Here is a 25,407-nt window from a genome sequence, read left to right on the forward strand (position 1 = left end):
AAAACTCTAATGCCAATATATTGGATATACATTGTAGGATTTATCACTTTTTTTTTTTTGCCACACCGCGTGGCTTGCAGGATCTTAGTTCCCCGACCAGGGATTGAACCCGTGCCCTCTGCAATGGAAGCGCAGAGTCCTAACCACTGGACCTCCAGGGAATTCCCGGATTTATCACTCTTGGTTTCTTCCAAACTGGATTTTCTCTCTCAGAGAGCCAGTATTTCCCCCTTTGTATTACTCCTCACCAAGAAAAAAAAATCCATTTTATTCATTGATTCATTCACTTATTCAGATATTTACTGAGTGCCTCTATAGGTCAGGTTATTTTCTAGGCACTGGGGATTATACCTGTGACTGAAACAAATGAAAATTACCATCCTTATGAAGCTTACATCCTACTAGGGGAAGATAAAAAATGAACAACGATATAGTATATTCGATGGTAATGTATTATGGAGAAAATTAAAGTTGAGGGTATAGGGAGTGGGAAGAGGGCATTGCCATTTCAAATCATGTGGTCACAGGAGGCCTCACTGAAAGGAAGATATTTGACGCAAGACATGAAGGAGATCAAGGAGTGACTATCTGGGGAGAAGTGTCACTTAAGTAAATATTTCTAATAACAGATACCAAAATTGTCATGCATTGGTGGGTTCTTGCCCTGAAATTCTCCTTTATATCAGCTTGTTATTTTGGTATTGAACAGAAAAATATCATTTACCCAGATCAAATACTCTAGTGGAGTCATGAATTGACCATACAAGCTAAGACTATAGTGTCAGTAGTTATGTCTATCGTATTTTGGAAAAATTCGTGGGAATAATGTTTAAAATAGGATATGAAATTATTGCATATAAATTTTCTTCCCTTTTCCCTATCCATTTAATTATACTATATTCTGTGTTTAATTCTGAGTTAGATTTTTTAATTGAACTTTTTACTTTGTAGAAATTGTAGACATGTACCTGTAAGAAATAACACAGAGAGATCCTGGGTACCCTTTACTCAGTTTCCCCCAGTAGTAACCTCTTCAAGACCATAGTACAATACCCAAGCCAAGATGTTGACATTGATACAGTCAAGATGCCAAACAGTTCCGTCACCACTAGAATCCCTTTTGTTACCCTTTTGTAACAGCACACACTTTCTTCCACCCTCCCCTGCACCTGCCCCATCTCTACCCCTGGAAACCACTAATCTGTTTCCCATTTCTATAATTTTGTCATTTCAAAAATATTATGTAAATGAAATCAGAGTATGCAATCTTTTGGCTTTTTTCATTCAGCGTAATTCTCTAGAGATTCATCCAAGTTGTGTATATCAATACCTTCCTCCTTTTTATTGCTGAGTAGTATTCCATGGTGTAAATGTACCATAGTTTTTTTTTTTTAATAAATACATATACTCAAGGATGCTTGCTCATTGCTTTGTTTCTTTTAATTTTATTTATTTATTTATTTATTTATTTTTGGCTGTGTTGGGTCTTCGTTTCTGTGCGAGGGCTTCCTCTAGTTGCGGTGAGCGGGGGCCACTCTTCATCGCCGTGCGCGGGCCTCTCACTATCGCGGCCTCTCTTGTTGCGGAGCACAGGCTCCAGACGCGCAGGCTCAGTAGTTGTGGCGCACGGGCTTAGTTGCTCCGCGGCATGTGGGATCTTCCCAGACCAGGGCTTGAACCCGTGTCCCCTGCATTAGCAGGCAGATTCTCAACCACTGCGCCACCAGGGAAGCCCCTACCATAGTTTTTTTACCCATTCACACATTGAAGGACATCTGGGCCATTTCTCGTTTTGGCTGCTACAAATAAAGCTGCTACAAATATTTGTGTACAGGTTTTTCTGTGATTGTAAATTTTCATTTCTCTGGGATTAATGCCCAAAAAATGCAATCTCTGGGTCATATGAGAGTTGCATATTTAATTTTATAAGAAACTATCAAAATGTTTTTCTGTAGTGACTTGTACCGTTTAATCTCCTACCAGCAATGTATGAGCGACCCAGTTTTTCTACATCCTTGATAGCACTTAGTATTGTCACATTTTTATTTTAGCTATTCTGATAGGTGTGTAGTGATATCCCATTTTTGTTTCATTTTGCATTTCCCAGTGGTTAATGATGCTGAGCATCTTTTTATGTGTTTGTTTCCCATCTGTATATCCTCTTTGGTGAAATATCTATTCATGTCTTTTGCCTATTTTCCAATTGGATTGTTTTTTAATGTTGAGTTTTGGGAGGTCTTTATATATTCTAGATAACAATCCTTTGTCAGATATGTGGTATACAGCTATTTTCTCCTAGTCTGTAGCTTGTCTTTCCATCCTCCAAGCAAGGTCTTTCACAGAACAAAAGTATTATTTTGACAAGGCCAAGTTGATCAATGTTTCCTTTTATGGATTGTCTTTTTGGTGTCATGTCCAAGGCCCCTTCACGAAACATGGTTCCTGATGAATTTTTCAAAAAATTTTTTCTAAAGTTTTATGGTGTTATGTTTCACATTTAAGTCTGTGGCCCATTTTGAGTTAATTTTGGTGTAAATCTTTATACAAAATTACACAAAATGAGGTCTAGGTCAGAGTTCTTTTTTTTTTTCCCCTATGGTTGTCCAGTTGCTGTAGCACCATTCCTCCACTGATGAGCTTTTGCACGCTTATCAAAAATCAGTTGAGCTTATTTGTGTAGGTCTATTTCTGGGTTCTCTGGCCTGTTCCATTGTTCTGCATGTGTTGCTCTGTAACCACACTACCTTGATTGCTGCAGTTACAAGGAATGACTTAACACCAGGCAGAATGAGTCCACCCAGTCTATTTTTCAATAAATTTTACCTGTTCTAAGACCTGTTTCTTTTCACATAAATTTTTAGAATAAGCTGGTCTCTGACCACAAAAAACTGTGCTGTCAATAGGAATTACATTAATAAATAAGAATTTTGAGATTGCATATGTAATGTTAATTAAGTTAAAAATGGTAATTCCATTAAGGAAGACAATTTAATTTCTTCTATAGTCTCATGCTAGGTCTTATTTTCTAAAGTGGTGCCTACTTTTATGATTTTTAAATCACTGAACAAATATTAATTGGTCATTTCTCTTCAGATATAACTTGGATATCTTTTTTTTAGTTGCCAATATTGAAACTTTTTCAAAGGAATGACACATTCTTGATTTAGGTATATAACTTTCAAGTTCTAAATCACTGATATGTTTTTGAATTTTAAAATTATTTGAAGAGTTCTTTCCAGAATTTTTAAAGACTCCCCCCCACCCCGCACCTTAGATTTCTCTTTGCAAGACTCCTAAACCTACTGCCTTAAGTATGGTTTACCTCTTCTGTTGTTTCAAACAAATGCATTAACCCACATAGCAAAACAGAATATGCCACTAAATCATTGGGATTTAGGGTATTGGAGTTTAGGATGTGTTTGTTAGTCATGAATAGTAAATCAGAACATTTTAAATGAAAACTTTTGTGCATTCTCATGCTTTGATCTTTGATTCTGAAAAATAAAATCTTAAAAATTACAAAAAGAATCTGGTAAACCTCTTAATTTAAAAAGGGCACTTGGAAACTTACTATTAGGGATTAAAAAAAGAGAAGAGGACTGTTAAACTGATTAGGGCTGAAGAAGAAAGGAACAGAAAATGTCACCTTGTTTGGGTGCGGGAAAAGTGAATGAGATCATGCTTTCATTTCTGTCTTGCTTTCTCAAGATAAAGCTTTTCCACCCTTCTTTCTGCTTCATGATTCAGGGTGGAAGCACCAAAAAAACTTGGCTCTCTTTCCCATCCTGTTTATATTCTAAATTGGCTTTTATTGTTTTAATAAATATGTCACTGGCAGCCTATAACATTCTGAATATGGCATTAAGTGGTTACACTCAGAAAGCAGGAATTTGAAAATCACAGTCCAGTTATACTACCTTAAACACAATTAACAGAATTACTTCTCAATAAGGAAAACTTACCTAAGTTATAGCATGTGGCTCATATAATTTTAGTATAATTATTACAGTGAAATTTACTACCACTAAGCATTGTGTACAGAGTTCTGAAAGGACAAAAGTGTGATCCAAGAATAGTAAGCCAAGATGTCATTCAAAAATAAAGGTACTAGGCAGTTCCCATGAATATAAAAGAACTCGTAGAAAAGAGAAATACTCGAAAGTGAAATTCAGCCAATTAAAAAATAGGACAAAATTAAGATTTTAAGAATAGAGGAGCCTTGGTAAAAGGATGTATGATGATCATTGAATCCATTTAAATACAGAATTAATACTGAAAAAAAATTTACTACCACTAATATCAGTGATTTGTTTCTTCCCCATCTACTCCTAACTTTGTTTAGGTTAATAGTCACAGCTACAGCAAAACCTATCCTGTGATGGAAAAAAAGTGTAACTTAAGGAAGAATGCAGTATAATGGTACTCATCAAACAGATATTCCAACTTCTTTCTTCACATATAGCTTATCTGCATTTTTGTATTTGGTCTAATGAGAGACTTTTAAAAGCTCATTCTCTAAAGCAGTGAATTCTCAGAGCCAGTGAGCCTACCATAGTCTACCCCATCAAAAGAACCCTGCTAATGGCTTAGCCAATTTCTGAGGTAAGAGTACCAGGGAGAGGGATAAACTGGGAGAAGGAAGAAGTTGCTCTTGCATGGATGACTTTTTGCTAACAATATGATTTTTAGCAAGCGAAGGCCACAAAAGTTGTTTGATTTGTGGCAGAATTAATTATGAGACTTTTTAGCTGTACCAGGTTAACAGATTGCCAAATAAAATACTGAGCAAGCAAGACTGGTCAGTTACAATTCAGTGTCTAGAAATCTGAGCCAGCATTAGTGTTATGTTTATGGATTCAACTCCATCCTCAGAGAAATACAATCAGGGTATCAGCAAAAATAAGAGTTATGGGGTATCTCCCAGACATTTGAATAGAAAGGGCACATAACACTGTGTGAGACCACAGTATTTTTGCAGCCAATCTTAAGGATAAATCTACATTGTATTCAGGATGCTGTGTTGGGCCAAAACTTAACAATGACCATTATGTGTAGAAAATAGCAACCATTGTTGTTGCGTTAAACTCTCTCTGGAGATTAAAAAACATTTTTAATTAACCTAATAAAACCCCAATGGCAACATAACCAAAGAAATTAACATAACCAGAGAAGAATGGGTAGAAGCGGAAAACCTAGTGCAATTGTTGAGTTATCCTGGCAAAGGAACCCTGAACTATGTGAAGCTGTTGACTGTTTACTGTTTGTCTAAAAAAGCAACTCCAAAAGTATACACATACACACAAACACACACACATTTGGATTTTTCAGCTAGATCTTTAAGTGGGCTGTTTCATGACAAGCTCCCAAAGAAATGGAATTAATTTGTGGTGTGTTTTTTTTTTGTTTTTTTAAATTTATTTATTTATTTTTGGCTGCGTTGGGTCTTCGTTGATGCACGTGGGCTTTCTCTAGTTGCGGCGAGCGGGGGCTACTCTTTGTCGCGGTGCACGGGCTTCTCATTGTGGTGGCTTCTCTTGTTGGGGAGCACGGGCTCTAGGCGCGTGGGCTTCAGTAGTTGTGGCTCGCGGGCTCAGTAGTTGTGGCTCGCGGGCTCTAGAGCGCAGGCTCAGTAGTTGTAGCGCACGGGCTTAGTTGCTCTGCGGCAGGTGGGATCTTCCCGGACCAGGGCTCGAACCCGTGTCCCCTGCATTGGCAGGCAGATTCTTAACCACCGCGCCGCCAGGGAAGTCCCTGGGGTGTGTTTTGAAAGTGTTTATATATATATGTGCTTGCAAGAATTACACGGAAGAATTAGACCGACAGAGTACTTGGTGATTCTTGAAGTGAATATTGGCAACCTTAAAGATGTTTTATTAGACAACAAGGCAACAGTTTTCCTCTGTCTTCACAATAATAGCAGAAGTCAGAAAATATTCCACATGCAAATATATCTGAACCTCTTCATGAATGCATTTAACACTTTGAAGTGATGGCAACATCTGGTAACAAGTAGAAACCAGCGTCTTATAAAAACTGTGGCTTCATGTTACTACTTCATCTGAATTAGTCATTTAAGGGAGTTTTATAAGTCTTCCTAAAAACTGACAAGGTTAATCTTGGACTAGGGCAGACAGGCAGGAAATGCTGAAGCGGCTGTTTCTTTTGAAGGTTTTGTGATTCCTTGTGAGGTCAAAAAGTAGTCGTTTTAAAGTTAAGAAAGCTAAAGCATTGAGATCTTGACAGCTTAAGTGCGATTTTTCTTTTTTGTGTGTGTGGCAATTTTGAAGGAAAACTTGATAAAATTCAGAGTTCTTTATACCTTCCATTCCACTTTTCTCTGAAATGCCTTTATTTTCGGAAAGTGGAGAATTAGAAAATCATTCAGCTGCCAAATATGATCATGGATTCGGTGCCACTAGAAAGATATAACCTACCGTTTCTTTGTCTGGATTACCTCTTAGGAATCACCCTATTTTGTAGGGTTACCCAATGGGACAAGAGTAGATGTCTTTTATGTTTATTTATGTGATTTGCATTAAAAGTGCTAAAAGTTTATTCTTTATTATGTAATAAACCACTATAGCACATGACAGTGAGTTTAATTCCTTTAGCATGCAATGTTATTATCACAAATTTATTTAACAGATACTTTTTTTCATTTGAAAGTAAATATTTGTTCCTGAATTTTTTTCTTCCATTTTGTTGAGACATAATTGACGTACAGCATTAAGGTGTACAGTATAATGATTAGACTTACATACATCATGAAATGATTATCACAGTAAGTTTAGTGAATATCCATCATCTCATATAGATACAAAATAAAAGAGAAAGAAAAAAATTTTTTTCCTTGTGATGAGGACTCTTAGGATTTGCTCTCTTAACTTTCATATATAACATACAGCAGTGTTAATTTCTCATATTGTACATTACATCCCTAGTACTTATTTATCTTACAGCTGGAAGTTTGTACCTTTTGATTGCTTTCATCCAATCCCCCCGCCCCCACCCTCCTTAACAGATACTTATTGCCTGCCTACTGTGTGCCAGGCACTGTTCTAGATGCTTGAGATAGATTGGTGAAAAGACAAATCACTGCCCTCATAGAGCTTAATAAATATTAAAGATGAAAACAATGGAGCAATTTTAAATCCTTTAATCTATCACTCAGCTTTTAAAGACCTACATTGAATGAGTTTTGAGAACTCTTGCACATTTTACCTGCAGTTTGAATAGGGAAAAATTGATAATTTGTTTGGAATATATGGCAATAAGCTGGAAGATGATAGTTAAAGTAAATGTTTGATTTTTTTGATTCTCACTTTTATTTTTCATTTATCAGTGTTATAATTAGACCCCTTGAGTAACTGAGGAATGTTACTGATTTAACTTATGGATTTATTCTCTAGGATGGTCTTAATTTATATGGGGGGGGGCGGGCGGTGTGAATGGACATAGTAGCCCTGAAAATTAAAATATGGAATCTGTAACTGCTGTCTTCTTTCATTGGAAGAATTATAGAATACTTAATGTATTTAATGTTCACCATGGAAAGTGAATGTATTGCTCAGTTATTTTTGCCTATGTGAGTAGTACAAGAGCTGACTCAAAGGAGATGACATGATGGTTCCTGTCCTGAAGTAAAATAAGATGATGGGGTTGTGGTGGAAAAATGATGTGGTCATGCCCATATTTGCTCACATCTTTTGTTGGTTTCCTTTTATAGAGGAAAACCAAAGAGAGTCTCCTTTCTTATTTTTTAAGTTTCCTTTTTGTATTTTCTTTTCATGCCATTTTCCTTTTTTTTTCCTTAAAATTGCATTATCCTGATTTGCAGTTCAGTTGGCTCAAGCTGTGCTTTGTAATAGTATAAGTACCCCTTAGAATGGTCATAGTGGAGGCATTATACCCATTTTAGGGAATCAATTACATATATGGACACAGACACTCTGAGCTCCTTGAATGTAAAAGGCATATTTCATAAATCTTTCTATTTCCTGATGCCATCTAAGTACAGTGCCTTTTACAGAGTGGATGTTCATTCAGTGTTCGTGTAATGAATGAATATGAGCCAGGAATTTTATTTTTGCTTTCCAAAATACAAAATACTTTTTTCTAAGCTCATGGAATTTTTAAAAGCTTATTTTTATGGAAAATTTCAAACATACAAAGTAAAATAGCATAAGGAACCCCCCACAGTTTCAACAGTTTATCAGTATTTGATGTTCTTATATTTCATCTTTCCTCTCCCCTTTTTTGTTGTTTGGGATTTGCTTTCAAATAACCCGCATATTATTTTACACATAAATACTATAGTTCACTTCATTTTTAATATTTTAAAATAGTAATAATTCTGCATTTCATACAGAGTCTAACTTTCAAAGCCTTTCTTTTCTAGTATCAGAGAAGGAAACTCTTACTGATTATCAGAAGAAAAATCTGATTTGCTACATATGAACTGGATATTTTTAAGTAGTTTTATAACAAATATATTGTCTTTCTTAATCTTTTAAAAAATGTATTAAAAGTTTCTAAAAACTACACTATCATGATAAATTCCCATCTCATGGACATGAACCTGATTCTGCAAAATGTTCTTTGGAGTAAATAACCTGTAGATTGGTCCCCTCAGAATTGATATTAATCAATTAATTTTTCTTTTCACAGTTCAACAGAACAGAACTCACGTTAAAACCTATTCTGGTAATTGCATTCTCAGTTTTGAAATTTCTTGTTAAAAACCTGTGGACCTTATGTTTTTTGTCTCTCTAAAATTAGATGACTCCATCATAAATATTACCACATAGTCCCTTGGAGATCAAAATTACTTGTATAATAACACTAAGATGTTCTTTGCTTTTTCACTGTACTGACAGAAGCAATGGTGGGTAAAACTGCTAGTGCCTTAGCCCCACACTGTATTAGTAGTCTTTGTATTCAACACCATACCCTTCCTGTTAGAAAAAGACCTATAACATGCAGTTCATTAATGAATGTCCTTGATTAAGTAGGAAAAATTAATTTTATTAAATCTCAACTCTTGGGTATACATCTTTTCAATATTCTGTGTGATGAAATGGGAAGTACATAACAAACATTTCTGCTGCATATGGATTTACAGTGATTGTCTTGAGGAAAAGCACTTGTGCAGTTTTTTGATTTGCAAGCTAAACTAGCTGCACTTTTAGAAAATAGAAAACCATTTTTACTCGAAAGAGCAAATGACGTATTAACTGATAATTCAGACCTGAATATTTGGCAGATATGTTATCAAAAGTGAATCAAGTGTGCTAGTCACTGCAAGGAAAACGGCTGAGAGTATTTGTTGCCAATGATAAAGTTAGAGATTTCAAGCAAAAATTCAAATTCTTGAAAACTTGCGTCAGCCACCATGCATCAATACTTAGACTTTTCTACTGAGGTTGGTGGTGTTTTTAATGGAAGTGATTTGTTAGATATTGTAAAATGAAGTGTGACAACAGATCTGTACTAGTCAAACAATATTGTTCCATATGATCAGTGCATGATGTTCTGAAATCAAGCATGGGTAAAAGGTCCATTTAAAGTGCAAGATAGACCAATGGATTTTAACGTAACAGAGTATGAAAACGTCATTGATCTGATATCAGATTCCACACTGCAACAACTATTTAAGAAACTAGCACTTACCCAGTTTTGGCGTGGTATTTTAAAGAAGAATATCCATAATTATCCGAAAAGGCTCCTAAAATACTTCCTTTTTCCAAACAACGTATCTGTGGGAGGCCATGTTTTCTTCATATACTTGAATCAAAACAACATATTGCAACAGACAATGCAGAAGCAGATATGAAAATCCAGCTGTCACTGTATTTAGTTAAACAAAGATGTAAACAATATACTCTTCTATTTTTTTTTTTTCTGCAAAAACCTTTGTTTCCATTTGGCCCACGGCTCAGGTGAGGGCCCCAGGGTGGTCAAAAAGCTGCCTAGTGGCTGCAGAGAGGGGCTCAGGCAGAAGCCCTGACACCAGAGGGATGCAGAGGGGCCCCTCAAAGGCCGCTGGGCTCCAGAGGCCCCCGTCGTACTTGAGGGTGAGCCTTTGGAAGAGCTACTGGCTCAGCCCCCCACTCCAACCCCGGCGGCAGCCTGCGCCAGTGGGAGGTGGGGTCAGTCAGGTGGTCGCCATCTGCTTGATGAGTTTCAGCTGCTCCTCCAGGAAGCGGGTCTCCAGGAAGTCACGGGTGGGTGTCTGCGCGGCCAGAGCCCAGGGGTGCAGGTCCACAAGGGCCTGGCTCAGGTTCTTCTCCAGGGCCGTGGCAGCTTCCTTATTGTCCAGAGTTTTACCCCATTCATCTTGGGACGGCTTCTGCGCTCCTGGAAGAGGGCACAGCCGCTTTGCTGGTTTTGCATCTTCAAGAGACGCTGGGCGCCCTTGCCCTTCTCCATGGTGGACTCACAAAAGAAGTGGCCCACGTCCTCCAGAGCCACATCATCGCGGTAGAAATAGAAGCCCAGAGAGAGGTAGGTGTAGGAGGACCCCTGTGGTTGACAGCTGCCTCCACCTGGGTGGAATAATAATGACGAATCTGGGAGCTCATGGTTGATCAGCAGTAAGGAGCTAAGCTCCAAAAAAACGGTGTTGGCTGGTTTCGGAGGCCGAGGACGGCAGAGTGGTTGGTTCCTAAGGATGCGACTGGAAAAGAGGTTCCAGGGTGATTGGAGGCTGGAAAAGGGGGCGTCCCTGGGTCTGTTCCATTCAAACACTGTTGAAGCAAGAGACATCCGGAGGACCGAGGCGTGCCCTGCCTCTTCCCACTAAATTTTTTTAAAATATAGTTTTCATTTTTAAATGTTACTTATATTAGCATGAGGTGGGTTTAGTTTTTTTTTTAAATAAATATCTTTAAAATGTCCTAGTTGTAATTTCTAATATTATAAAGACACTGATCTAACCCACATATCAAAAAGCTTTTTGGGGTCCTCAGGTCCTGAGGCCAAAAAGTTTAGGAGCTGCTGGTTTGTTGGGTTTTTTTGTTTGTTTCTTTTCCTTCCCTATCCTTTTTTTGAATGAGAGACCCTCAGGATAGGAAGGTGTAGAGCATATGAGTTATTTCTTTGTATGATTTTATTAGCTATGAACAGAACACAGATGTCTCCCTCCCAGTTTCATTGAGATATAATTGACATATAACATTGTATTAGTTTAAGGTGTACGAGGTGATTTAATATATGTATGTATTATGAAATGATTACTACAATAAGTCTAGTTAACATCCACCACCCCACAGTTACTTTTTTATTCTTGTGATGAGAACTTTTAAGATTTACTCTCTTAGCAACTTTGAAATATGCAGTTCAGTGTTGTTAACTGTATATAGTCACCACAGATGTCTTCCAAATCACTTCCTTATCCCATGTGTAGTTCAACTGATAATTTTTGGAGGGCCCATGCTTTAAATCCTTCTATTTATTTCAGCCTTTTGTTTTAGGGCATTAGGACAAGGTATATAATTTAATATATAATAAGACATCCTGTTTTAAAAGGTTGATTACTTTGTTATGTAAAAACAGAGCTCACAAATATTTACTGTTGGGGAGACAGCCCTTGGAATATTGAAATTAAAATGTTCTTGTGGCTTATTTACCCACCCCCCCAATCATCACGTAAACCAGATCTACTTGATTGTTAAAACTGACACAGCCACGCAACAGGAAGTTTGTGCACCTAATACTGTTCCTGGCATAAATTTCCTAAACTTTCCAATATAGCCCAAAATTACAGTAGCAATATCCTCTGCGTGAATTTGGTACCTGTTTTATGTTAGATCCCTTTGCTTTGATGTTTCACTCACTGTGAGTGTTATTTGTTTGTTTACTTTATAAGTCATGAAGATGGGTAAAATCCTGTTCCATTAAAGGATGATAGATCAGTGTTATTGAGGTGTGGCATTAAGCACAGTGGGAGAGGCCTCCATTGTACGTGTCACACATGGAAAGAATATAACCCGTACTGGGTGTGGTGGGGAGAGGATGATGTTTGAATGAAAGTTGCAAGAGACTTTAAAAATACTATGCCTAGGTCTTGTGTCCTAACTGCAGATTACACCCATACGTCTATGAAATTCTCATGCAGCTTTGGGTGTGCCTCTTTCCTTCCTTCCCACCCTGAAGGGTGTATGTGTCCACAGGTGCGTGTGTGAATTTTTAACTTTATGGATTTGTTTGTAACATTTGAGAGAGAGTGAGAGCTTGTGCGCTTTACGTGTACAGATAAAACATAGGTTGGTTTCTATTGACTTTCCCCAGCATTCATCATGATGAATTTGGAATGTAAAAGTTGTTTTCATTCCGTGGCCTGCTTATAAAAATGTGCAATGGATTACATAACCCTTGCCACCATCTTCTGTTCCCAAAGCAATTTTCATTACCCGTAGTAAAAACAGAGATGCTGTTCACACACATACTCGCACACATGCACATACACAAACGCCAATACCCCCCCCTTGGCCCTGCACACCTGCACATACGTCATATGATGAGACATTTAGAAGGTTACAGAATGGGCCGCAGGCCAAAACTGGCTGAACTACTGATGTGATACAACAGTCTTTTAGGAAATGTCCTGGTATTTACTAGGTAGAAGATGTCCATTTTTAAAGGGAGTATCCATTCCTAGAACTTTCACCACAATATTTTGCAGTTGAAGTGAATTCTATCATGTTATGGTGAATAGACTTTAAAATCAACAACTGGGTGTTGACAGATTTCACTGTGATCAAAGATTAGCCTTAGAGTTCAGAAAGCTAGAAAGCATATACATTCCAGATGACCAAGAAAGGGAAAGACAAGGAAGCTGTTTCTGGGTAGCATGATCATTGAGGAAGTTAATTTTTGGCTGCATTGGGTCTTCGTTGCGGCGAGCGGGGGCTACCCTTTGTTGCGGTGTATGGGCTTCTCACTGCCGTGGCTTCTCTTGTTGCAGAGCACAGGCTCTAGGCACGCGGGCTTCAGTAGTTGTGGCACGCGGGCTCAGTAGTTGTGGCTCGTGGGCTCTAGAGTGCAGGATCAGTAGTTGTGGCACACGGGCTTAGTTGCTCCACGGCATGTGGGATCTTTCCGGACCAGGGCTCAAACCCGTGTCCCCCGCATTGGCAGGCGGATTCTTAACCACTGTGCCACCAGGGAAGCGCGAGGAAGTTAATTTAATAGCACTTGGGACAGACCCATCTAAGTGTTGTGAAGTGACAAGTGTGGCTAAAGAAAAGTAAGGCTGGGGAAACTCAACATTGCTGGCCTGTCGCTGATACTGTCTTCTTACCGGAGGCAATTGCCTGTGCCCCAGTTTTCCCTGGAAATGCATGATAATACATACACATATACCCTTTCTTCCAGTTAGCTCAAGGTGCTTGAGTGTTCCTTACTACCCCACATATTCCCTGACTGGCCACAGGCAGCTAGTGCTATGCTTGTTTCACAGATGGTGAAACTGAGACTCGGGAAAGTTGAAGAGGCTTCACATAGTGAGTCAGCAATGAAAACAGGTGGAAAAACACGTCCTCTGACTCCTGACGCTCTATTCCTTCTGTTCGGGATTGTGTTGCCTTTTGATGGTTCATGCAGTTTTTGTGATTGATGAAATAAAGTGCTTCCATTAAGGAGACAAAATGTAATCCAGCGTCTGCTAATGGTGGTTAGTGATGAGGACAGGAGAACACTCTGCCTCCTGATGTGGGCTGTCCTGATCCTTTTTACAGGTGACTGCAATGTGAGTCGCCTCCTTATTCTGAGATTTCAATGTTAGCATAAAATGCTTCACTTTGTTTTATATTATTTATAAAGAACTGGAGGATCTATTATCTCACTTTCATACTTATTAGGTAGGTAGAGCAGATTAGGTGGGTAGAGCAGATGGTATTATGCATATTATATCCCAGACAGATTATAACAATGGCCGCCACTTACTGAGCACCTTGCTGGAGCCAGACCCTTTTATGCATTTATCTCACTTAATCATCATCGCAACCCTCTGAAGTATGTGGAATTAGTTCCACTTTTATAGATAGGAACCTGGGGCTCAGAGAAGCTAAGTGATGTGTTCAAGGTCACACAGACTTGGAAGTCAGTCAGATTCCTAAGACCCTGATGCTCCCATTGCACTCCATTTCCTTTCAAATGATTGACTTGCCCTATGTCAGTATTAGAAATGGTCTCCTGAGCCTAGCACAGTACTCCTATTGATTTATTGTTCTCTCCCATAAAGGGCGAGAACTCAGCTAACCAGTTGCTTCATTTAACAATTAACTGATTAGAATTGCTAGACCAGTTAAAAAACAAATTTCAATAATAAGAATATAGCATAACATTGTTGTGATGCTTAAATGATTTAATGTGCATTCAAATTTTAGATCATAGCCTGGCAAATTGTAAGCACTAAGTATGTGTTAACTGCTATATTCTTATTATTGAAAATTTGTGTGATGTAGTTACTATTATCATCCCTGGATGAGAAAACAGGCACAAGAGCTTAAGCAGTTTGTCCAAAGACAACCTAGAAAATTGTGGAGACAGGATTTGAACCCAGTCTGGCTCCAGAACTCTAAACTACTCAGCAGTACTGCCTCTCAATAGAAAATTCAGTTCAGCAAGTATTGGCTTCGTTCCTGTATGCTAGGCTGGTAGAAAATATAGTTCCTACACTTAACAGCTTATGTATTCAACAGAAAACAAGATATAGATACTCAGTTAATGCTCTGACACCTAGCACATGGAGTGTAAGTGTTGTATGAAGACGTGAGTAAGTATGGATCGAGATGAATAATAGAACTTAAGTGGTCTGGGACAGTTAATTTGCCTTTCTAAGTAATGCACTTTCCTATGGACGAGTGACTTGGCCTCTGGGGAGAAGCTGGTTCCATGTGTTCTAAAATAAGCAGGTTACTTGGCTAATGTTCAAACTTTAAATAGGTATGTGGGTTGTAGCTATTTGACCTGAACCAACTTTAAATTCCCTTGTGTTCTTGCATGATTTCAGTGGAGCTGGAATGAAAAAATTCACTTTTCTCTAAATGTTGTGAAGTTCGAATTTGTTAATACTTGGCAAAATACTGTGAGGCTGACAGGAAGGGGATTCGTAAGTATTGTATCATTGCTGTGTCAGGGTGCTCTCTCTCTCTAGCAGGAAGTGTTATGACTTGCTCTCTAAAGTTGCAATTGTAAGAAGAATGTTGGGTTTCCAGATTGGCGTTCTGGGCGTGGGAGGTTCCTTCTGTTTAGTGCTGCGAGAAAGAAACAACAGGTTTGCTCTCATCCCAGAAGGGTAACGATTTTAATATTATTTCGTTAGGCTCTAACTTTTATATTATGGAATATTTAAGCAGAAATTTACTTTAAACATCTCGAAATCCTTATTATGTGTTTGGGTAGTTACACATTTGGAGACGCTTTCTAAATCTTATGTATTCAAGTAGAAGCAAATTTGTTTTAAGAGAAAATTTTGAAGCTTAGAATCTGACTTGTACTCTCTCTATATATTGTCTTTTCTTTATTTGGGGAATATTTTAGGGACTTTGTACTTTTTAAAAATTGGTTTTGTAATCCTAATTATATAGCTGTATCTATCAAGTCAGGTGCCAAAGGTTTAAATGACAGAAACTCTTACTTTATATCTGGGGGATGGGGCGAAGGGGAATGGAATTTCAAATACTTTTGATCCCTGTTAAATGGTTTTTCAAAATTCTGTGAAATAGAAGTTGAGGGTAGCTGTATGACAGAATATGGCAAACCGATTGATATTCTACTCTTACAAAATAACTTATGACAAAGAGTTGTCCTGATGTTTATTCATACTTTCCAAAATACATGAAAATCATTGGTGATGAGATTTTGGTGGTGTTAGTATAATATGGTAGTGATAGTGATTTCTGATGCTCACAAACTCACCAGAGTTTTCTATCACATAGTGATCGTATGTTTTATTTCTCCTATTTCAATATAGCTGATTATATAAATCTCGACTCCGAATCAAGGGTAACCTCTCAAATTAGTTGTACTTAACTACACCCGTATGAGGTAAAAAGTGAAGTATGAAACAAAGGAGTCTAGTTTTCTCAATTAACAAGTACCGTATTTGAGAACATATAAGCAGGGTATGTTACACTGCAGGAGGCCATTTTAGTGACTAATAGATAAACTTCCAGCTTAGCTCAAAGTCTAAGCTGAAATTTTATCTCTAGTGATTTCTGAGTTGTACATCATAATATTTTGTCTTGAGTTAACTGGCCTGATCTTGCCTTGTGAGAGATATGTACCTGAAGGTTGCCCTTGGCTTCCGTGTTATTTTTCACAGGAAAGGAGAATGGAAATACTCCTCAGGTGTGAAGGTTAATTAATTTCATTAGCAGCAGATATGTTTTTTTCATAAATTATTCAGATATTTTTGGAAAGTGTCAGAGTTTACTTAGGAAATAAAGGGATTGGACCTTTTAAAAGAAGAATGTGCTATTTCAATCCAAGGAGTTAATACTTCTTAGCTTTGTAAAGATGGGGAAGTAGAGGTATAACTTTGTTGTGTCTTTGGGTTTGATATAGTATTCTTCATAACAGGAAAGGGGGCTTTTAGAATATGGTTAAGATGTATATTAAATATCTACAAAACTCTTGTCTAGCAAGAATTTAAAGAATGTCTTCAATCTGACTTAATTGATGTGAATGTTTCTATGGGAAAAATTATTAACTTATTTTAAAATAGCCATTGCTTAAAGATCTTATCTTTATTAAGACAAAAAGAGGAAAGTAAACTTTTACTTAAAATGGAAGTATTTGATATTCCTCCAGGAAATGACACAGGATTGGACACCCTTTGGGGTTTAAGTGACTCATAGATATTGGTACTTGAAAAAAAGATCAATTAGAATCTAGCTTATGCTAGATCCTAGAACAGAATAGAGGTGTTTCCAGGAAATGAACTCATTTAATAGCTAAGTAGGGTGAAATCACTCATGGGATGTCTGGGGTTTGCTTTACAATAATTCAGGAGGTGGGGGGGAGAGAGAGGGGTGGGGGAGAGGGAGAGGGGGAAGGGGGGTCGAGAAGGGAGGGAGGGAGGAAGCAGGGGAAAAGAAGAAAGAGGACAGGAAGAGAGAATCAGTGGGGAAATCCTGATAAATCTGATAAATGTAGAATCTGGATGATGGGATTATGGGTGTTTGCTGTACCATTTTCTCTTTTGTATACATTGAAAATTTTCATAATAAAAAGTTTAAGTACAGCTTTAGTTTGCAGCAATTTACATTTATTTCTAAATGATACATTTATCTATAAATTGCAGGTTTGTCAAAACATGATGTGTGCGTGATGTATATTATTGTAAAGGTGAAATGTGCTGCTTGATTGCCAAAATTGTTGCCAAGTAAAAACTGTTTCTTAAAGAAAAAAAAAAAACTTTGTTTGACCTTCAGCTAAATTCAAAGAACAGGTTGCAAACATCTTGAAGAGTTTTGTAGTATCTTGAAGTATTAAAGAACAGTAGATAGTTAAAGCATGCTAACAGGCCAAGTGCCTGTGAAGAATGTGGGAACATTATTATGTCTTGACTATTTTGTTCCCAGCTTTCTCTATAGAGTATGCATGTTGAAAACCACGCGTGACAACTACTTAGCCTGCAGTATGTTTAAGTCTGTTCACTTTCCCTACTTACGAACATCAGTTCATTCAACAAACATTTAGTAGGGGCTTATTGTGAGCCAAGATACAAAGTCAAATAAGGTACCAGCCCTGCTTTCAAGGAGCTCACAGCCTAGTGGAGGAGATAGAGAAGTAGATGGTCGGACACGCTGGGGGGTGGGGAGCTACCGGAATTGGGGAAGGGGCGTCACTGGTTAGCAGCCAGAACCCTATGCTGCATCTCCTTTAAAACAACACAGACAGAACATCTGAGGTGGTTTAATTGGTTGTAGGTATTAGGGAAGTAGGAAGAGGGCTAAGATAGCTTAGTTTAACTCTGTGCGCATTACTTGGCAAATAACAGCCGCCTCTGCTCCCTTGCCCTTCTTAATAAACCTTCACCCTCTCTCATGCATCCATGGGCATTGTTGGAGCAGCATACACGCAGGAGATAGCAATCCCTTCTTCACATTAAATATAGTGAGCTAATGTTTAAGTCTCCTTAATGTTTTGGGGTACATCCAAAGCAAAATTGCACTTATAGGCAGGCAGCTACTTGGGGTTGGATAAAAGGGAGAGTTAGCCTTCAGTCACTGATAGAACCTTCCAGAGTTCATTGCTCAATTGATTTGGAATTTGAAACGTATTTTGTCATGTAAATAGTAAGTAAGGTTTTTTAGGTCATTTCACAAATGTCCCTGAAATGGTATGCCATGTTACCAAAATGATATGTTTTTGTGTTCCTATTATTTTCATCTAAATGAATTGTAGAAGCATAGTTGCTAAATGTATCCAGATGTGTGTTCCATCAGCCAGCTGCTTTATTCTCTAGTCCCGAATCCTGTACAGCCTAACAGCATATATAACAATGCCTCATGGGAAAATACTGTCTGTTCTATTGGGGGTTATCTATCAATGTCCTCTGTGTAGTTTTACCAATTTGCGGCTGAAATGTCAAGTAGAATTACCAGAGGATCTAGGCCTGAAAAACAACCTCGTTAAGTAAAGTGTGTTCTACGTGTTGAATGTTGCTTTCATCACAGAAGTCTGCTCTCCACGTTGACTATAACGAACAATTTTTAATAATGCTGAGGTGCTGGAATAATAAACAGTAAAATCCTTCACCACTTCTTCTGTCTGCTTTTACCTTTCCTAAACTTTCAGGACTAGAAACCTGTGACACAGGTGAGACCAGTTAGAGTTTGACTCACTTGTGACTTTCAGAGCAACAGATCATTAAATTGAGAAAGAGGCATATAACCTCTTAAACTATTACAGTTGCTCCTTTACCAAGATTCCATGAAAGTTTTCTAAAAGTAAGCAAACAAAACTCCAAGCCGCTTGCCCCTGGAGAAAAATCAGCTGTAAGGTAAAAAACTAATCACTAAAAAAACTAGGAGTACCACAGTGATGGCTTATGTATGAAAAAAGAAATCCTAAACTCAAAATCAAATCGTCACATTGCTACTTGAGTGTTTGCTTACATTTGTACTAAGTTATTAGCACTGATACAATGGGAATGGTTGTTTACAGTAGTTAGCATGTAAGAGGCTGAAATTAAGGGATATTAAATACAGGGAAGCAGAAACATGTCATATATAGGAATGAATGTGCCACAAGAGAAGGTCAGCATTCATGTCCTTCTTTTTAAAAAGTATGGCCTGTTTTATTGTCAGTACTCACTTAACACCAGTATTTTGAAGAAAGAACTTTTAGAACTCTATAATATATAGTATCTACTGAACCCGTTGCCAATATTCTATATATTTTACACAGTTACAATTTTGGTGATTTCAGTTCAAGGATTAAGTGAATCCCTCCTTTAAGTAATAAAAACGAATTAGCTGAAAGGAACTGCATTTTCTGGCACCCGTTCATATTTCTCAATATGATGGTCACATTTGTTAGGAGGTTTTTTTGTTTTTGTTTTGTTTTGTTTTGTTTTTTGGCTGTGCCATGCAGCATGCGGGATCTTAGTTCCCTGATTAGGGATCGAACCGGTGCCCCCTGCAGTGGAAGCACAGAGTCCTAACCACTGGACTGCCAGGGAATTCCTGGTTAGGAGTTTTTAAATTATCTTCCATAGGGTATAATAGGCATGGGCCTTCTTTCCACAAAGCAGTGTGTAGCCTCTTTGTTTTTATTTTTACGGTAAGAGTAGTTAATTACCTTCTCTCTCACATACTCTTTTTTTTTTTTAATTTTACATTTGCTGCACAGCTCTGTGTCTTGGGCAAAGTCACTCAACTACCCTAGGCTCTTGTTTCTTCCCTAATATAATTTCAGTAATCATTGAATATTGGGCATGTTGCAGATTATCACCACCCTCAAAACATTGCAGTCAACTGGAATATTTTTTGAGCCATACCCCTGTACCCAGCATCCAGCAATGGATTATCATTGTGGGAGTATCCGAGAGGAAGATGAAGTTTAGACTCTGTTCTTGAGAAACAAACAATCTTGAAATAAGACTTGCAGAGCAAGTAATTAGACAAGTATTTGTGTGATGTTGGTGAAAGAATGGTTGTCTTTGGTTGGGGAAGATTATTCTCTTGGACCAAGTTTGAGGATCTGTGTGGAGGAGGCAGATGAACTGAATCTAGTAGGATGATGGATGTCCCAGCCAGGCTGTACTCACATCCACTTATATAACTATAGGAGGAAGTCTATAATTAAATTGCTAAATTTTGTGGCAAGATTCTAAATCCTGTGGGAGTTGAAGAGAAAGATCAGCAGGGGTGTGGAGTCACTGGGAAATGTGGTTTGGGAGAGGATGAGGCTTCTGCTGAAACTTGAAGGATGAGTTTGGATTTGGATAAGAAGATAAGAGGAATAAAGCGGAGGGCATTATAAGTGTGAACGGTAGATACAGAGAGAGGGAGTTCTTACTAGCAGGGAGGGAAAGAGGTAGTGGGGGCAGGGTAAAAGATGCTGATGTAGGAGTTCATAGGACGGGTATCGTTCAGGAGGATGGTTGTGATCAAAAAGCTAATTCTGAGTGTTGTTGAAAGGTTAAACTGGTTAGATGTGACTAGGAGGAACACTAGAGGACCAGGAATACCAGGCAAAGTTTAGACCAGCTGTTTAGGCATAAGAAATTATAGCTTCCTGAAATGGGACTGACATGATCAAAATGGTTGTGGGTACTAGATGTGGACCTTTTTTGATTCAAGATATTTACTGAGAATGCATTGTGTCTCTGCGTAAAGTGCTGTGGTGAATACAGAGATGAGTAAGCTGTGTTTCTACTTTAATAAGTTTATAGTCTGTGGGGAGATAAATTCATTCCCTAAGCCGTGGTTGAGGAAGCTATGCAGTACAGCTTAGCGATTGAGAATGCTGACTTTGGTGTCAGGTGGAGTTGGGTTTGAGACCTGGCTCTACCCCTCTCTAGCCGTGTGACTTTGGGCAAGTTACTCAACTTCTCTAATCCTGTTTGCTTTTCTGTAAAATGGAAATAACAATATTACGTGGTTCATAGAGTTTTGCTGAGAAATAACTTACATAATGTATATAAAGCATTTAGCACAGTCCATGTAAACAATTGGTCCTCCAAGAATGTTAGCTGCTATAGTATAAACTTACAATGATATGTTATTATATTAATTAGTTATATTACCTACTCTGTAGGCACAGTGAGAGGGGCTGGGAATATGAAGATGAATGGGAAACGGTCCCTTCCATCCCATCAAAGAGCTTATGTATAGTAGTATTAAATGCTATCCTTGTGGTGACTATACTTTCCCATTCAAAAATTAGTACATATGGTCTGACAGTAAGATATTTAAAATTGGAGCTGTCTGAAAGGATCCAGCACTGGCTGTAACAGAAGAAAGCATGCAGTTCTGTGAGAGTCCTGGGAACAGAGAATTTTTCTCTCAGGTGGGGACACTCCAAAGAGACTTTCTCAAAGATGCTTTTGAAAAGTACATAGGAGACAGGTGAAGAGCATTCCACTGGAGAGAAGCACAGAGGAGAAGGAACAGAGGTGGGAAAATACATGGCCTGTTTGGGGAATAGGGTGTGAAAAGAGTGTGATTCCAGGTTGTGCAGTGTGTGTAATGGGAAGAAACATTGGAAAGATAGACAGGTATCAATACAGAAAAGTGTAGGGCTTAGGATGTTGTGCTTAAAAGTTGGGACTTGCTTTCGTAGGAAATATACCTTAGATCTGCTCTTCAGGAAGTTAGCAGCGTAGAGATTACATTGGAGGGAGACAGGACCATAGATAGATCAGCTAAAAGACCTTTGGAAAAGGCCAGACATGAGGTGATAAAGGGGTATGATGGAAGAATCCAGAGAGCTTAGTGATTTATTTCAATCTCCCTTTGTTTCTTGTGGCCAAACTTCTCAAATTTGTAAACCTGGAGACTGAGGAAAGTAGGGAAGTTGAAAAGGAGACCTGATTTGACAGGAGAGATATTTGAAAAGGGGAGAAATAATGTGGCAATAAGTTCAAATGTAGACACTTAGACTCTCCTGACTGGAATTTTCCTCACTGACCTTCCTTCTCCCTTGGCCAGAGGGTCAAGTCCAGATTTTGAGTGTGGCCCTTCTAAATTAGACCCTGACCTTCTGCTCCAATTGTGTCTCTCTCAAACCCTAGGCACAGTGCTCCAACCACACTATCTTTCTACAGCTCTAGAATATCATCTTCCTTTAGAATATCATCTTCTCTCTGCCTGGAATGCCTTTACCAGTGATATCTGTCTGAGGAAGCCCTACTTATGTTTTAAGATAAAGTTCAAAAGTCACCTTCTCTGGAAAACTTTTCCTGAAGCCCACCACTGTCACCCCACCACTCAGTGAATAGCATGATGGCATTAATATTATGTCTTTGTTTTTCCATCTTTCTCCCCGCTGGACAGTAAGGTCTTTGAGAGGAGACTTTGGGTCCTAAATCTCTATATCTGCAGCACCCAACACAGTGCCTGGTACATATTAAGCCTTCAATTAAGGCTTAAATGTAAATGAATAAGTGGGTGAATATGATAGGCATTCAAGTTGAAATCTTCTCAAGTCATTTGGAAACGCGGCACTAGAGCTTGGGTAATCATAGTGAGAGTGGGTGAGCTTTAGCTCAGAGTGTTGCACGCCCATCTGACCTGGAGACTAGTGCTGTTGACTTACCTACTAGTGACGAGGCAGGGTGGCAGTTTCTGTTGGTACAGGTAGGTATGTGAAGTGTGGCTGCTCCAGAGCGCTGCCTGTTTTGGACAGAGGAAGGTGACAAATACACAAATACAAATAATGTATTCTTCCATGTTTTGTCCACCCTCTCTTCTTCATGATTCGAGTCTACCAGCTTAAGTGTGTGTGGCCAAATCTCTGATTTTAAGTCATCAGCTTCACTTTACCAATTCTGTTTACCTGGCATACAAGTGGCTGGATAATGTCTATGGTGAATATGCCCTGCTTTTATCTTTTAGTTCCTCTCAACTTCAAGAAAAAAATATAAAATTCGTAATCAACTCTTGATTATCCATGGTTAAGTTTCCCATTGTGTGCCCTGCTTCCTGACCCGCGTGGTTCTGAATGACACAGATTAGTAAATAGATTATTTAGTCAGCAGCATTCCTAAAGTGAATCGCCTTAGGGGATGAAAACAGGCACCCCCCCCCCCTTTCCTCATCTCCATCAAATACCTTTTAGAATTTGAGTAATAGTTTCTGGTAGGTAGTTGTAGGTACACCTTTCTCAGCAAAGATTTGTGTTGAGGGTTTAAGTATAGTTAAAGGAGCCAGTGGAGTGGTTTCATAATTGCTGTATTGTTAGTCAAACTCTGTAATTAGGGATGACTTCATAGGCATAAGATTCCTCTATGGGTGACGCCCTGAATTCAGACCCAGTTGTACACCATATCCTTTTATGACAAAACAAACAAACAAGGTTTTGTTTGCTTTTCTTTCATTCCCTTATTTGAAAATCTGTTTTCCTGTGTCTCAGATGTTTAGGGAGAGGGTTTGCTTTTCTCCTGATGCTTTCCCTTTATAGCGAAGGCAGGCATAGGAGCTAGGGAGGAAACAATTTGGGACGGATCAAAGTGCTCTGCAGATGAGAGAATTCAGAAAAATGCAGAGACCCTGGAAGCTTTTACTTTTGATTGGTATTTCATTTGGCTAAATTTAAATGGAGGGAAAATATATTTCTTTTCTTTCTTTCTTTTTCTTTTTTTTTTTTTTTTAATATCGGCGCCTGCTCTCTCCATGTAAATAAAGTTCACTTTTGTGGGAAGACAGACTGGGGAAAAGGACACATTTCAACATATTTCAAAAGTCAGACTTTCTTTTTACCTACCAATCACATACTGTGAAATTGAGGTTAAACTTTTATTCAGCAATAATATTTACTTTTTACCTCTTCACCTTTTATTTTGCATTGCTTATAAAAAAATGTGCAAAGTAGGAGGAATGTGACAATATTGACAAGCTGTTAGCTGTTTTTTTAAGTGGTCCTGATAAAAAGTAAAAATTGTATTTAAAAAAAAAATCTCCTGGCCGTTCTTCAAGTTGTGTTTAGAAACTGGTCTTAGGCAGGAGCCAAACTGAGTCATGGGTAAAAAATGGCTGACAGATTTTTGTTAGTCCCATCCTTCTTAAATTACTTCGACTTAAAGGCTTATAATTTTTATATATGAAGGAGATCTATTATACTCTGTAGTCAATAATTATAGGGCAAATGACATAACTTTTCGTACATTCCATTTAAAAGGTTCTTAGTAGAACTTATGCCTTATATTTATATAGCCTCTCACAATTACTTAGGCATTGATTTGTTCACCATTTTCTTTCATTAAGGATTTGAAGTTGCTGTATAATACTTTATATAGTTTACAGAGTGCCTTCACATGCCATCTTTAATCTTCACGAGGACCCTAGGGAAGTAGTTATTATCGCTATTTTCAAAAGAGGAAACTGAGACTTAGCAGGATTAAATAAACTCGCTCATAGACACACTGCTAGGAAGTAGCAGAGCCGGGGCACTAATTGATGTCTTCTGATTCCACATCTCACAGTCTTCCTATCATAACATACTGCATTTTGGGTGGGGAACAGCAGTTTGCCGCAAGTGTTCAGGATTGAATCAACATGTCTTTAGGGCAATAATGATGTCAGATCATCTATTTTGCTTCCTAAACCCCAGTCTGGGATGTTTTACTTGCTTTGAGAGAAAAAATTCAATGAATGCCCGATGAAGAGGGATAGAGCTTTCAGTAATTTTAATTTGCAAGTTTTCTAAAAATCTGATGTTCCTGGGAGTCTTCCCTAAAGTATTTAAATGTGATATTTTCTCCCAAGATAGTATTTAATTGCTTGATTTCCTTAAAGATTCCATCAAGTACCTTTGAGTAGTCTTAAGGACAAAGTTTTTTTATTCATAGTGGGAAAAAAAAGTCTGCATTAAATAGCTAATTTAAATATTGTGATTTTTGTCGACTGAAGTGTATATTGTGAGCCTTTTAAACTTTATGTTGGATTTCTTAGTTTTAGCTCAGGTGCTTCAGGGTAGCATTTATTTATTTACTTTCAAATAATTGTAAATAAATGAAATTGAATTTATTCAAGTGAGAGACTCCTAAATTAAACTATTTTGTTATCCTGGATCAAACAAATGTTGTTTTGGGAATATATGTGTGTTGCAATTCTTTTTACTCTTACTCAGTTGTGCCTCTTCATGTCTCCTGTAGATGAAAAATCTGAGTTATAGGTGTAAAAGGGGACACTTTAAGCTTTCATTATGATAATTAGACAGGAAAAAGAAATT

At 38.1% G+C, this 25,407-nt stretch overlaps 1 protein-coding gene and 1 pseudogene across 6 annotated transcripts in view; one reads left to right on the forward strand and one right to left on the reverse strand.

The window, feature by feature from the left end:
- Positions 1–25,407, forward strand: part of PLS3 (plastin 3) — a 90,599-nt gene that overhangs the window by 14,628 nt on the left and 50,564 nt on the right. Inside the window, exon 1 of one of the 6 annotated variants that reach the window (XM_061177688.1) lies at positions 15,019–15,112. The exons of 3 other annotated variants lie outside the window; for them this stretch is intronic. The gene's annotated coding sequence lies outside the window, so the exon portion shown is untranslated. Of the gene's footprint in view, positions 1–15,018; positions 15,113–15,195; positions 15,299–25,407 lie in introns of those variants that run through there. 2 more of the 6 variants (XM_061177691.1, XM_061177687.1) reach the window with 2 other exon arrangements.
- Positions 10,154–10,580, reverse strand: LOC133081882 (ferritin light chain-like; annotated as a pseudogene).

This window comes from Eubalaena glacialis, chromosome X, assembly GCF_028564815.1.
Source record: "Eubalaena glacialis isolate mEubGla1 chromosome X, mEubGla1.1.hap2.+ XY, whole genome shotgun sequence".
Classification (NCBI taxonomy): Eukaryota; Metazoa; Chordata; class Mammalia; order Artiodactyla; family Balaenidae; genus Eubalaena; species Eubalaena glacialis.